This window comes from Bos grunniens, chromosome 10 (assembly GCF_055505025.1).
Source record: "Bos grunniens cultivar Pamir isolate PY7600 chromosome 10, Bosgru_T2T1.0, whole genome shotgun sequence".
Classification (NCBI taxonomy): Eukaryota; Metazoa; Chordata; class Mammalia; order Artiodactyla; family Bovidae; genus Bos; species Bos grunniens.
Window position 1 is genome coordinate 12,263,593 of NC_141174.1, and position 15,365 is coordinate 12,278,957.

Sequence of the window (15,365 nt, forward strand, 5' to 3'; positions counted from 1 at the left end):
CTCAGAAGTCTCATAGTGTTTCAATCATTTTAACAGAGGTAAGCAGATTGTTTAGCAGATGATGCTAAGGACGCCAAGGGGATCCACTGAATTTATCTAGGAAGAGATTCCTTTGAATTGAGAAAAGACCTAAAATGATCTCAGTCCTCAAGAAGCTGATCATAAGGAACGTGTCTGGGATAAATAACCTTAAATAACAGCAAGAAGGAAGAAAAGGGCTCTGAGGAAAGGGTTATAGATGCTGATGGGAACGGCAGGGAGGAATTCATGGAGATGATGGTCTTTAGGTTTGGCTTTGCGAGGATAATAGTGGGCAGATGTGGGAATAGACAGTCCACGTGGATGGCACAAATCAATGCCTAGAAACACGAAAGCAGAGAGGAGAGGATGGGAATAAGAGACTGATCTGGTTTGGCTGGAGCACAGGGCGAGTGTGAGAAGGTGGGTATTAAAGTTGGGGGGCTCCAGGGAAACCCACCTCTGTTTCTTGACAAACAAGTCAAATCGAATATATACTAACGGTGCCCTGACAAAGGAATCTTTTTACACAAAAGCTAGCACATGCTATTCGTTTACTTTCAGAAGAAATATATGATCCAGGCATTTAAAGAAACTGCCACACTAAGCTAATTTTCACTGCTGGGGACACAGCTGACTGAGGCCTTTGCTGTATACACTTGAGATGAATGGAAATGCTTGCTTCTACCTCTTCTTAAGAAAGGCCTCCAGGAGAAGGTGGGTGCCTTACAAAGAGTTCTTATCTGTGGGTCAGAATCCTGCTCTCTGTTTTGAAATTCACCCTGCAGAATTCTTGACTGAATAAAATGTTTAGCCTGAGAGACAGTTAATAAAGCCCTGCAGAGATCTTTTTAGCCCCATTGCATGCAATGAAATGCCATACATCCGGAAGGGCTATGTTCACGCCTGTGTGTGGGTCTGCGTGTGTGTGTGTGTGTGTGTGCGCACGCGCATGCGTGTGTATGTGTGTTAGAATAACAGAAACATAAAAGGGACAAAGTTAGTTTCAACAGTCCAATAGATTCCCAGCTGGAACACACTTTGGAAGAGAAAGTTACATAAAAGAAACTTGGGCAGCTTTAAACACCATCTGGACCATGCTGTGCTCATTTGAGCTTTACCTGTGTTTTTTTTTTTTTTTTTTTTTAAAGCAACATAACAAAAAGTACCTACAAACACAACTAGAGAAGAGATTTTCTGATTCTTTGGAGATCAGATACTCTTGCCTCAAACACTGCAGCACATCTCCTTCAGTCCTATTTGATACAGGGATACATTTCGCTTTTTAAAGTAGCTAAAAGAACCTTCTAAAATCCAGTCCTAATCTTTGGAAGGAAAAAAAAAAAAAAAAACAAGATGTGCAAAAATAAACCAACTACCTTTGAAACCTAATTTAAAGAGATTTCCAAACAACACAGTTGCTTTCTCTAGTCTTCAGAGGTAAGAGGTAAATCCATGAATCCCGGCGCTATAGCTAAAACACTGGCATTTCCAAACCTTAATGCATCATGCAACCAAGAAAAGGCAATAAGGCTAAGGGCATAGAACAGAACCCAGGACTAAATCAACAGGGTAATAAGCAAAAGCACATCATACCTTCTATTTTCTTGTTTTCATTAGTTAGAGCCAATGTGGGAAATAGTTAATATTCATCAACCAATTTATGAGTAGAAATGTTTTTGGCTCTTGCTTTGGTTCTTTCAAATAAACAAGAATCCATTTTCATATTTTACATAAGACATTAATATATTTGAAGGCAAGAGGTTTGAGGGAGGGCTTAATTGTATCCTTCTATTAAAAGGCAGAGTAATATTTTTCTCTCAAGAGACAATTTTCATGTGAAGTTGTAATTGCCAAGACTCACGGCACCCCATCAGATCATTTTTATTTTCTTTTTGCATTAGAAAGACGATGAGGAGATTACTGAAGAGGCGAAGTCTCAAAGGTCATAGAATGAATCAAGAATATGCATCAGAATTCGCACTTTTTTCTCAAGGTGGGTTCTAAAGACTCAATCAGCATATTCAGTAAAATACAACGACTTATGAAAAAAGCTAATTCTAAACACACACATGATACTATTACAATTTTATATAATAAGATATGCAATCATACTGCTTTTAGTCACATTTTCATTAAAAAAAATTATTCAAAGAAACTGCATGGCATCCAGACAGAATGACTTCCTCTGAAAATTTTAGGAACTGTATTCTCTGGAAGAGGTCAAAGAATGGTTTAAAATGTCTGTTTTAGATTACTGTCAAAGCAGTAGTGATGTGAAGAACTGACTCATTGGAAAAAACCCTGGTGCTAGGAAAGATTGAGGGCAGGAGGAGAAGGGGGTGACAAAGGATGAAATGGTTGGTTGGAATCATTGACTCAATGGCCATGAGTTAGTGCAAACTCAGAGAGATGGTGAAGGACAGGGAAGCCTGGCATGCTGCAGTCCATGGGGTTGCAAAGAGTTGAACATGACTGAACAACTGAACAACAAGTAAGGTTGTAGAGACAGAAGCAGTGAGATTTTGGAAATACATCCTTTCTCCCATAGACATGACCATTTGCTCTTCAAGACACAGGAAAAGACCAGGGCTGTAAAGAGATGCTGGCTCTATTGTAACATGAGCCATCTTTTCTCTTTTCTTCCTTTCTTTTTAAAATCCTCATCTGATTCATAAAGAAGCAATTTGAAGAATTTTAATTTCTTTTCCCACTTAATAACAGTAATGACCTTCTGGGTCCAACCCTTCCTCCTAGTTAATGATCAGCTAGCTGAAAGTCTGGGCAACAAAGACTTGCAACCTAGTCACTAACTGCCAATTAACAGCCTCTTTATCAGTCAGTGCTGTTTAAATATGACAAGACATATGCCAAGCTATCCACAGAGGGCTGGGTACCAAAATCATATCATTAGAAACACACTTCCATCAAGGCAAAGCTCTCGGGACATTCTTGCTATCACAGTACTCATTTTTCTGAACGACAGGCAAGTGGCAATGTGTCCCCTTGTTCCAATTCTCAGCAGAGAGATCTTGACTGAAGAAGACAGATTCGCTCATCTCCGCTGTCTGTAAGGGTAAACACTGGACACCGCCCAGACACTTAAAGGGGTCACTTCAAGGAGGAACTGCCGAACAGAAACGCCGACCTGTACATGTGGCCATAGCCCTTATTTCTTCTTGGGCCATGGTAGACCTACTAGTGTGCTACTGCAGAAAAGAACAAATTTTGGAGAAAAACCCCCAAATCAGATTATATCCTATGGGCTTCTCCCCCTGGGTTTAATTGAATTCAATTTCTTTCTTTTCTGTGTATTGTAATCGCATGTAAGCTCTCTCTTACAGCCAGCCCTTTAGCACTCCTAGGCAATACCTTGGAAATTGCAATACTGTTGGCTAATGGTTTCCAGACAATCATTATTGATTCAGATTTTAGAGCTATTATGCAAGAGATGATGAAAATCACTGAAAGTGTAAAGTGAAAGTGAAGTCGCTCTGTCATGTCTGACTCTTTGCAACCCCATGGACTGTAGCCCACCAGGCTCCTGCATCCATGGGATTCTCCGAGCAAGAATACTGGAGTGGGTTGCCATTTCCTTCTCCATGGGATCTTCCTGACCCAGGGATTGAACCCGGATCTCCCTCACTGTAGGCAGATGCTTTACCATCTGAGCCACCAGAGAAAGTAGAAGGAGCAGTCACTATTGGATACCAAATCTGTGTCATTCATGCATTTCTTAATGCCCCCAAAGATTGCAATGTATGCTGGAATATATAAAATGATATCTATCATGGTATTCTATACACTAGCCTCATCAAAAGAGTAAAACTGTTAAATCTTCAAAGAATTGTGATAATTATACTTTTCATTCGTATAATGGATTTCATTCTCAGGATACTCTTTCTATATGATGCACAGTCCTGAAATTGCTAGTTGGAAGTCATGGTCTTATTTGGGATACAGATGGGACCAAATGCAGGTCTCCTGGCTTCCATCTATTATTTTTGCTCCATTACACTGCAGGGAAAAGTAACAGACTCAGGGTTAATGAACAGGAGTCTGGCTAACAGCTACTCCAGAGAAGGGAGAGGAGTACTTAATAATCTTCTAAATTTTAGTCAACTTGTTATTAAAGCTTCCATGAGCTTTCTCTTTAAGTGACAAGTTGTTTGTTTGTTTGTTTGTTTTTAGGAAATAAAAACACGGAATACTGTGGCACAGAACATGGTGCTTTCAAGGGAAAGAAGAGTTTTCAAGCTGTGGAAAGAGTCCAGACGTTGTCAGCGATCAGTGGTTATGAATGAGGCAGGTTTATCCATATGCAGTGAACACGTGCTGCAAGACTCTTCAACCAGGCAGGTGACATACAAATCTCACAACTCCAACCCACGTCAGGCAGCATAGCATAAAATTCCACAGAACACTTAAGCAGCCTTTTCTCCACCACCTTCCCCCATAGACTAGTGAAGTGAATACGTTTTAATGAGGACCCCAGCAAAGCACAAGAATGCTTTGGAGCTCTTATGGGCAATGTAAGCAGTTGAGCATTAGCTTTCTGGTGGTGGTGTAGGGGAGTGGGGAATCTGACTGGTATGGAAAACTGCTCCCGTAGCAGGCGACGCGCTCTGTGTGTTGGTTCATGCACACTGCCAATGGGTGGCAGCCCTTACTGAATTTCACTTTCCCAGCTTGAGACTGAAAAAGAGAACTGGATCAAGCGAAAGGTAACTCTTTCTAGAATCCTTAGAATCCCACAATGAGACAACATATCAAAGAGCTGCAACCCTGGGGTTCAGAGCAGAATGGAGAACATGACGTGAATTCTTCCTGCCTGCCTGCTTCCATGGAGTATGAATGAAGGAGTGAATGCTGAAATCAGATGCCCCTGGGTGGTGACATGTCAGCTCCCCACCTTCCTTGGCTCCTTGCATTCTTCAGCATCTCATGTACATTACTATGTTTATTGATTCTACTCTTTTTCCTATATCAAACCACCACTAACTTCCCAACCTCATACGTATTGTTCACAAAATGATTTTTTCCCCCTAAATTACAGCTAGTCATTTAAATTGGATCAGCCAATCTATGGTAGTTGGGCTAGTGATCAGGAATTAAAAATATTAACAGGTAGGTAGAAAAACAGAATATCAAGAATCATGAGAAATAACTCTTTAGCATATAACAATACAAAACTATATGAACCCCTTAAGTAATAGAGTTAATTTTATACAAACAGAAGCAAAGCTTTATTTAGTTTAAAGGGTTTCATCAATTATTTAAAAACAAACAAATTTACCTTTGAACCAGAAGTTTCAGTGTGCTTGAATTTAAAGAGTGAGAGATACCTTGCACACAGATTAAGGTAATGCCAGAGTTTGCTAAAAGAAGTATTTTCTATGGGTTTTTTTTTTTTTTTTTTTGAGATAGTAGATGATACAGATGAAGGTCAGTTTACTACATTTCCACATTTTGGGGCACTGAAATGATCCTGAGGCATGACAGATCCTGAAATGAAGTCATATGACCCTAAAGGTAGTTTTCTAAGATAGAAAAGATGACAGGTATACTGTAGAAATATTTGCATCAGCAACATTTTAACAAAGGATTTTCTGTTGATCAAGATGTCTGTAACATGGAATTTTCCATCTCTGGAGTATTCCAAGTTGAGACTGTGTTACAGCCAGCTCAGTACACATGGTAAAGGTTTTTTAATTACAAAAGAATAATTCCCTGTAGATTTAAAACTTGTATCTAAACTAAGAGGCAGAGAAGTTAAGTAGCTATCTCAAAATGCATAGCAAGGGAGTAACAGAGAAGTAAATTACCTCCTCAGAACGTGTTTTGTGAATTATTTGGTTTTCCCCCGAAGGCCAGAAGTATATATGTGGAAAATTTACATTTCTTGGAAGCAGGAGTAGAGAACTATGGACCCCTTACATGGATGTTATAAAGAGAGATCACAGTGAAACTTTGGAGGCCCAGTTATCTTGCACATGGTGCTGCCTGATTAAGAGTTCAGAAAGAGATACAGTCTACTCTAGACCAGCATCTCAGGATGAGACTAAGAGCTGCTGGAATCATGGGTGAGTGAAACAGGGAAGCTTGCTTGAAAATTTACAGCGAAGGTTAGTGGGATAAGCAGAAGACCGTGCCTAAAAAGCTGGTGACAAAGGTCAAAAACAGACTCTGAATCCACAGGAAGAAGCTTTACAGTCATCTGCTGTGATGGTAGAGAACATGGCTGCAGAGATGATGTGCTTTTTAAGCAGAAGGTCCAAACAGAAGGGAACCGATGGTTCCAAAGACTCAGAGACACGCTAAAATCTCTACTCAGGAAGAAGGGTAAAGCAAGCAGAGTAACAATTGTACGCCACTTATTAAGCACTTACTGTGCACCAAGCACTGTAGAACTATTCCATTTAATCCTTTCAAACACCTTGTGAAGGTAGTCCATCATCGCTACTTTGTAGGAGAGGGAACTCAGGTTCAAAGAGCTCAAGAATGCAAGTAATAAGTAGCAACACTATAATTCTGACCCAGATCTGTCTGATTCTAAAACATCGTTCTTTTAACCATACATAACCTGTGGCCAGAGACGAGGGAAAAAGGTCAGGAAGTGAGTAGAACGGCCTTTTAAACTCTGAGCAAATCTAAGAGAGTGACACACGCCTAAGGAAGCTCAGATACAAAGTAATACCACTAAACAAAGAAGTCCAAACAATCATCTTTGCACTTTGAACTAAAATGACCTAGAGGAGAAGGGGACGACAGAGGATGAGATGGTTGGATGGCATCACTGACTCGATGGACGTGAGTCTGAGCAAGCTCCGGGAGTTGGTGATGGAAAGGGAGGCCTGTCGTGCTGCAGTCCACGGGGTTACAAAGAGTCAGACACAACTAAGCGATTGAACTGAACTGAACTGATCTGGGGATACATGTAGACTCTGTAAAGACTCAAGAGTACACATCTATACCCGCCCCCCGCCGCCCCGCCCCGCCTTGGAAAGGCCTTTATACACAGTCTACAAAAAAACAAAGCAAAATGCTTGTCCATTATGTAATGTGATACTATAGACTGCAGTTGAAATACTGTTTTTCAGGTTTGTCTAGTTCATTCCCTAACATTTCCCCGCTGCACAGCAGAGTCTCAAGCCAAATGCACGTTCCACATCACCACTCCTGCGTCAATTCAGTCAACCGTACCTGACGCGTTTATTATGCACAGGGCACTCATTACAAAGGGAATGTGCCAATTGCAATGGGCCAGGCGGCAGAGAGGAGGTTTACAGAGACATTGCCTGCAATGCAGGAGAACTGGGTTCCATCCCTGAGCTGAGAAGATCCCCTGGAGAAGGGAATGGCTACCCACTCCAGTATCTCTGCCTGGAGAATTCCATGGATAGGGGAGCCTGTGGGCTACAGTCCATGGGGTTGCAAAGAGTTGGACAAGACTGAGTGACTAACACTTCTACTTTTTTCAGAGAGTTTATAGAGAAGCCTGGATCTTTGAGGGAAAGTTTTCCAGGGAAATTCTAGTTTGTTTTAAACTTTGAAGCAGTCATTCCCTGAGCAGAGAGGCATGATTCTGAACACATTCAACTTTGGTTGAATCTTGAAAGTTTTTCCTATATTGTCAAGAAAACAGCACACGGAGCTCTGCTCAGTGTTATGTGGCAGCCTGGGTGGAAGGGGCTTTAAGGAAGAAGGGATACATGTACGTTTGGCTGAGTTCCTTCACTGTCCGCCTGAAACTATCACAACATTGTTAATTGGCTATATTCCAACACAAAATACAAAGTTAAAAGGAAAAAAAAAAAAGCCATGTTCAAATAATCTAGATAGATCAGGATTTCCTGATCTGAGAAGCTGCTCGTCCTCCACTTCTGATTTCACCATCTTTGGACCAGAAAAGCCAGTCTGCTGGGTCAAAAGCATTGCATTTCCTAATGTTTACAAATAAATAAATACCCTTGAAAATAGAAGTGGAAAAAGAGAAATAGATGAAGAAATCCACAGTCATCTATCAATCTCTTCATCTGTCTAAGAAGTAATTTTTGCCTTGTGATGTACTCTTAAACTCTATCTTCTGTTGATATTTTATTTTAGGTTTACACACCAGGTGTTGCTTCCAGCAAAAAAAAAAAAAAAAAAAAATTCTTTCTTCATTCTAATACTTTGTTCATTTCTTGTACCACTATTTCAAGGGTTATTTTCAATCTTCCTTGAAATCTGTTTCCCAATATTGTCTCTCCTTATCCCAGGGTTCTGTATGCATTCTGATTTGAAGGATATCTTTTTTATTTAATTTTTTAAGTTTTTTTTTTTTGATGTGGGTCATTTTAAAAGTCTTTATTGAATTTGTTTCACTATTGCTTTTGTTTTATATTTTAGTTTTTGGCCACAAGGGATATGGGATCTTAACTCTAGGACCAGGGATCAAACCCTCACCTCCTGCACTGGAAGGTGAATTCTTAACCACTGGACCACCAGGGAAACCCTAAAAATCTCTTTTAAAAGACACTCTGTATCTACAGATAAAGACAACACAATTCCTAGTCAGGTGTAGTAACGGTCTCGAGGTGCATATACATTTCCTATTTCATACTTCCAAGAAGGGGACAAAATAGTCTTCATCTTTCATCAGTTAGATTTCACAGGAGGCTAACAAAGTTTGATCAAGATGAGGGACTAGAGAAGACAACATGCTATTTATGATAGTCTGTGCTATAAAAGCCCATATGCCACTCCTCCAAAATTACTCACTTGTCCTGTGGCTCCACTGCCTTCCCCCAAGAATAATCTCAAGGGTGAAAGGATGGGGAGGGAAGACAGAGAGAAGGAACTGGAGAGCAAGAGAACAAAAATGTAATTGTCTATCAGCTCTACTATCATAATTGTTTTCCAACTCTGACTTGAGTTGAATCAGATGAACAACCAAATCAATTTCTGCAGTTGGTGATCAGAACATTCTTAGCTTATAAATTAAAATGTCTTTCCTGGAGGACAAAGTGGTGCCACTTCTGGACTCCCCAGTAAGAAAGAAGAGAGACCCCCCCCTTCTTCATGCCCTTCATGCTTTTCTTGCCCTGTCCGTCTTAGACTCTGATCACAGTCTTTGCTTTCTCAGTGTGGTCCCATCATCTGTGTCAGTGCAGAAGGTCCCGGAATGCTGAATAATTCCATAGAGAGCTCATGTTTTTTTTTTCATCAGAGAAGTGCATGAACTATGGGGAAATCTATGGGGAACTATGGGGAAATCATTAACAACCTCCCCCAATATATAATTTCCAGGAGACGAAGGAAGAGATAATCATGAAGGAAGGAGGGAAAAAATATCCTGATATTGGAGAGGTTACTGCTCTGATTTTTCAGTGTGACTATCACATAATCACAAAGCCCTGTGATCTTATTAAATCAATAAAGCATGGCTCACAAACAACACTGGCATACTAGAAACTTTAGACTCAGTTTGATAAATGTTTATTGAGTGCCTAGGCTGTGCTAGATACTATGTGCGGCCGTGTAAATACAAACTAAAAATCCCTTCGGTCAAGGATGTCATATTCAAGGAGGGAGAGGGATTCATGAAATGTAATTACAATATGACTCATAAATGCCATTAAAGCAGAATAAATAAATCACCATAGAAACAGAGGAGAGGGATAATTAACTTAATGTGAAAGCTGTAGCGAAAATGTGGCATTTTGAGCTGGTCCTTGAAGGATGATGTCAGTCCTTATCTGCCACAGTCCCACCCAATCCACCTCCAAAACTTTGGTTATTTATTCATCCACTCACATTTATTCCTTAACCATTTAAGAAGTGCCTGCTTTGGGTGGAACACTCTGGACTAGCCCTGGGGCTACAATGCTGACTTTGTACAACTAGGTCTAAAGCACATGATGGGAATAATATTGTTTGCTCTCTACTGACCAGTAATTAAAATTTGGAAATAATCTAATGTGTGGTTACCTTATATGCTGAATCCATGTGCCTAGAGCCAGACAGAACCTCCCAACATAGCCTTCTTACTGAGGCTCTTACTCTTTACAGAGTTGGCTAGAAAGTCTGCATGGTCTATTGGTGTCCAACTGTCCCTTCATTTATACCCTCTTATCCCATCTTCTCCCTTATTCCAACTTGGCGTGATCGAGTGGACATCTGAAACTCAAACTCTGCAGTCCAGCTGACATGTGAACGTGGCCTACTCATCCAATTCCTACCAGATTCTGCTTCTGGATTAACTCACTTTGAACTCTGTCCTTCAGTCTAGGCACTCGTTTCCCCTTTTTTATGCATCCTTAACAACCAAAATTGAGTTCCTCTAAAATTGAGTTTCCCTGCCAAGTTTATGATTCACCTCTCTTTCCAGAAATGTTTTCTCTCTCTTGTCCCATCTCTGTTCTCCTCCGAATTGAGAAGTACCAATAGAAAGGGGATGACAGAGGACAAGATGGTTGGATGGCATCACTGACTCAAAGGACATGGATTTGAGCAAGTTCCGGGAGATGGTGAAGGACAGCAAAGCCTGGCGTGCTGCAGTCCATGGGATTGCCAAGAGTAGGACACAACTGAGCTATTGGACAACAACAGAAAGGGGAACTGAGACAGAGCGGGACCCTGCAGGGCCCTCCTGGATACAAAAGTCCCCCCATGTACCCAGTTTCTTATTCATAGAAAAATGCTTTGGTCTCCGAGGCCTTCTCTGAACTCCAAAGAGCAGACGCTAGCAGTTACTAATCAGGGAAGTGAGGGGATGTGGAAACAAAGGAAAAGCAGTTGAGAAGCAAGTGCTGCGATAAAGCAGTCTTAGTTCCTTCTCGAGGGACATATATAACCATATGACGCAAGTCGTTTGAGTTGTTCTACAGGAACTAAGACCCCTACCCAGGTGGACGACGGTAACCACGTGTTAAGCTCTAGCATCGGACCCCAGCTTAGCTGGAATCAGAAGGCTGACGCTTAAGATCCCCCAAACACCACTCTGTTACCTCATCAGCAGCCAATGAGAAGCAAGTCACGTCCCCTGCCACTCTTATCCCAAACGTCACCTTTAAAAACTCTTCCTTGAAAGCCACCAGGGAGTTCTAATCTTTTGAGCATGAGCTGTCCTTGATCTTTGCTTGACACCATGCAATAAATGCTGCACTTTCCTTTACCACAACCTGGTGTTAGTAAAACTGACTTTGCTGTGCTGTGGGAAAGGGGACCTAATTTTGGTTCAGTAACATAATCTTATTTTCTGGGAAGAATTTTGAATTGGTCTTACCCATTTTACATTAAACAACTGCAGTAATTATGACTGAATCCATCCTGGGTTCAATTCATTTGTTGATGTGGTCCAGAATGCCTGAAACTCATCCCTAGAGTCATAATCTCCCCTTCCTCCATCAGGTAGAATATTCAATTTTGGCATGGGTACCAAAATATATAAATGCTAATTTCATGGTCTTATGTATTAAACATTCTCTAGTGATATTTAATATAAAACAGTATTATGTGCAAGCCAATAATATAAAAGCCAGCTAAATGTAAATCTGCATTGGTTGTGATATAAACAGTCATAGAATTATATACTGCATTACTGTTCCTGACTGACTCTGCCTTGCTCCTTATACTATAATCCTTCTTTACCAGTAAATCTAAGAATAGGGAAATCAAGTACCTAAGTCACCACTCCATTCAGTAATTTCCATGGTGCGAAAAGGAAACTAATTGTACTACATATTTAATTCACTTCCTACTCCCCCTCCACCCGACAGCATGAGTCACAAACCATCCTTCCCACATCACCGCATCATCAGCACGCTTTCCCTACACATTTCCCTTCTTTATCCTATGACAAATGCAGAAGGCAGAAAGACTAGTAAAAGGGAAGCAGCAGTCATCTAGCTGGGACTCGTGCTTGTGCTCAGTCACTGGGTTGCAATTGATAATGGGAGAAAACCTAATACAGAGAAACCAATGTGGACAATTACTTACATAGAAGTATTTTTATGGCAGATTTTTCCAGTGGAACTTTCATCAAAGGGTATGTGAAGGCATGTCCACAAGGAGACTGAATTTACTTTATCAAAGTCTGGTAATACCAAGGCAGTTCCATGGTCTGACCATGGATTTCAGATAGTAATCCAATGTCTAAGTTTCTAGAACTAGTTTCAGTCATTGTTCTCCCTCTTTTATCTGGAGGTCTTCTCCAGTGGATGGGAAAATCTCAGTGCATGAAAGCACAGAGCTGTAAAGTGCTTACAGAGGTGAGAAAGTACTTATAGAGGTGAGAAAGAGGAAATTAATTTGCTTTTGGATAAGCAAGATAACCACCGACTGGCAGAGCTCTGGATAATATTACCATTGACTTGCTCTCTGTATTTCAAAGTTTCTAAGAGATGTTTCTTTTATAGCAAACCCTTTGCAAATACAACGTAATCACTCAAGATTATAAATGTCAGCCTATAGGATTACAGACACTGAACAAACCCAAAAGTCAATACTGGGAAAGGTCACAATGATGGACACATAAGCCACAGAACTAATCTCTTTGGTTAACATCTTGTAAGATTTTCCTCACAAATCACATAAAGTGCTTTAGGGCTCCTCTTTTCCAAATCTTCTCCAGAATATATTTCTGCCAATAAAATGTCTATCACAACTCTTTTGTATCATGCTGAGTTTCAGTTCAGTTCAGTTGCTCAGTTGTGTCCGACTCTTTGCGACTGCATGAATCACAGCACGCCAGGCCTCGCTGTCCAACACTAACTCCCGGAGTTCACTCAAACTCACGTCCGTCGCGTCGGTGATGCCATCCACCCATCTCATCCTCTGTCATCCCCTTTTCCTTCTGCCCCCAATCCCTCCCAGCATCAGAGTCTTTTCCAGTGAGTCAATTCGTATCATGCTCAATTGCCCCCAATTAATAGTTGGGCATGTATGGCATTTAGATGAATTAATTTACCTATCCATTTGTATTTTCAATAAATATTAATTGAGAAATTACTAGGCGTTAGGACTGGAACTCACTGGTCAGCAGAAACAGTGGTGAATAGAACGAACCCAGTCTGCCTGGGTTCAAATTCCAACTTCACCTATTAGCTGTGTAAATTTGGGGAGTTATGTAACTTTTCTCATCTGTTTAATGGGTACTGCTCTGGGAATTATGTAAGTTAATACATATAAAATGCTTAGAAGAGGGTGGGGCAAATGTGAGCACCATAGCTAATGCTGGCTGATTTAATAATGCTACACATGGTGATGTTACTTGTTAGGAGGAAACCAACATGGATCAACTAACCATACCAGTACATTGCAGATAATTACTCTTCCTACAGTATTGTGAAAGAAACATACATGGTGCTATGAGAACATACAAATGGGAGGTTAGATCCAATCAGGGAACTCAGGGAAGCATTTCTTTTATAAAAAATAATTGAGCTGAGACCTGAGGGATAGAAGGAAATAAACAGGCCAGAGTGTTAGGAAGGAAGGAGGACTCTATGAAGAGTGCAAAGAACGTCTAGAGGCCCGTTGTTGGAAGGCAGCAATGCAGCCCATTAGCAAAACCTCAAGGAAAGTCGATATGGCTGGAACATAGAGGTCAGAGTTGGAAGGAGGAAGGTGGGACTGGTGAGGAATGAGATGAAAGAGGCAGGAGACAGATTGTACAGGGCCCTGTACGCTGCATTAAGGGTCAAGTCTTCCCCAAGAGTAATGGGAAGCCACTAATGTGATTCTGATAAGTGAGAACAAGGATTCATACCGAGGTTCCCACTCGGTGCTCATCAAAAAACCACGTGAGCAGGTAGTGTGATCAGTGTCACGGAGCTGAAAGGCCCCTGTCCTCTGCCACCTCTTGGTATGCTATGCAGCTCACTTCCCGTTACTTCTCAGCTTGCAACCTACCTCCAGCACAACCAAACTATTTGGAATTCAGAAAGTATCATGTAGGCTCCCTGCTGCATTCTGTGTGTGGCTCCCTCTGCCAGCAATGCCCTCCTGCCTCCTCCCTGCCTGGTAACTTCTATTCAGAAATTTTGTGTCTTTATGGCACAGCTTTACCATCTGCAAATAACATAGCCCTGGATACAGCAGACTAGCAAGGAATGTTTGCAGTCAGCATGCATGAGGCTGTACTCATTGCAACATGAGAGTTCTGATCAGGATCAGCTTGCCAGGGGCCTAAGGAGCTCTCTGTGAGACCACAAATTCCTTATGACCAGCAAAAAAAATCAGCAAAGAGCTCACACTTTTTCAGATTCCTCAGTTCAAAATGTTTTGTAAATTTATTTTAAAACATGAGTCCCATCCTAGGGCGATGAGAGCACATTGAAGTCCCTGGTTGCAAGAGCTAGTTCCTTGTCTTTGCTTTATCTAAGGCACTTTTTTTTTTTTTTTTTAATAATTTAACTCAATCCCACAGAACTCAGTTGACAAGGCCTTCTGCCAATGGTCTTGTGTATCAAATTAGATGTGATCATGTCTGTATGAGAATATTTGGCATTTGATGTTTCTGAGTACAGGAATTCAGCTCAGGAATTGGCTTTTTGAAAAGCTAAGTGTCTCTCAGGGGTGTCAGATAATTCATTGATAAATAAGATGCAGGTGACCTTTGGCATGCTTTGTTAATCATGTCACATGAACTTATATTACTCCAGTCACCAGTTAACGTGGCAGCCACTACTCCCAGGAGAAAAGCCTGTTTCTGGAGGCAGAGACGGAGTTCACAGCAAATAGCCGCACAGAGTGGACATATGGGTCTGGTTATCCTGACAAAATAATTAGACAAGTACACAGAGAGACCGTACTAGGATATTCGATGCAGGGTATTTTTTCTTTTCTAATAATGATACCAATAAAACATTAGAAATATCCTAATTACCCAACAATAGAGGATTGATTAAATAAGAATGAATGAAGAATAAAAATGTGCCTGGATATAGACATGGGAATATGGATTCATATGTCCAAAAATTGGTTTATTATAAATGAATGCTATATGAATACTGTTCCCCCACCCACCCACCTTTAACACTGTATTGGACATATCTTTACATGCCATTGCATGTGGGTGCATTTATTATTGAAATCAAAGTATAAGACTATGAAAACACTGATGTTTTTAAATACTTGAAGTTTATAAAACTTTTGGAATTAAAAGTAGGGAATGTGAAAAGTAACAGATGTTTCCTTTTTACTTCCTAATCAGTCATGTTGAACTTGTGATCTCCTATTGCAGAGGTGAGTCCTTAGTCAGAATGACCTTCTCATGATTTTTTGAAAATATGAATATAGTTATTTACTTATTTGGTTGTGTTGCACCCTAGTTGCGGCAAGCAGGAGCTTTATTTCAGCAT

At 40.7% G+C, this 15,365-nt stretch overlaps 1 protein-coding gene across 8 annotated transcripts in view; it reads right to left on the reverse strand.

Moving 5' to 3' along the window:
- Positions 1-15,365, reverse strand: part of NRXN3 (neurexin 3) — a 1,787,606-nt gene that overhangs the window by 79,239 nt on the left and 1,693,002 nt on the right. The window lies entirely within an intron of this gene.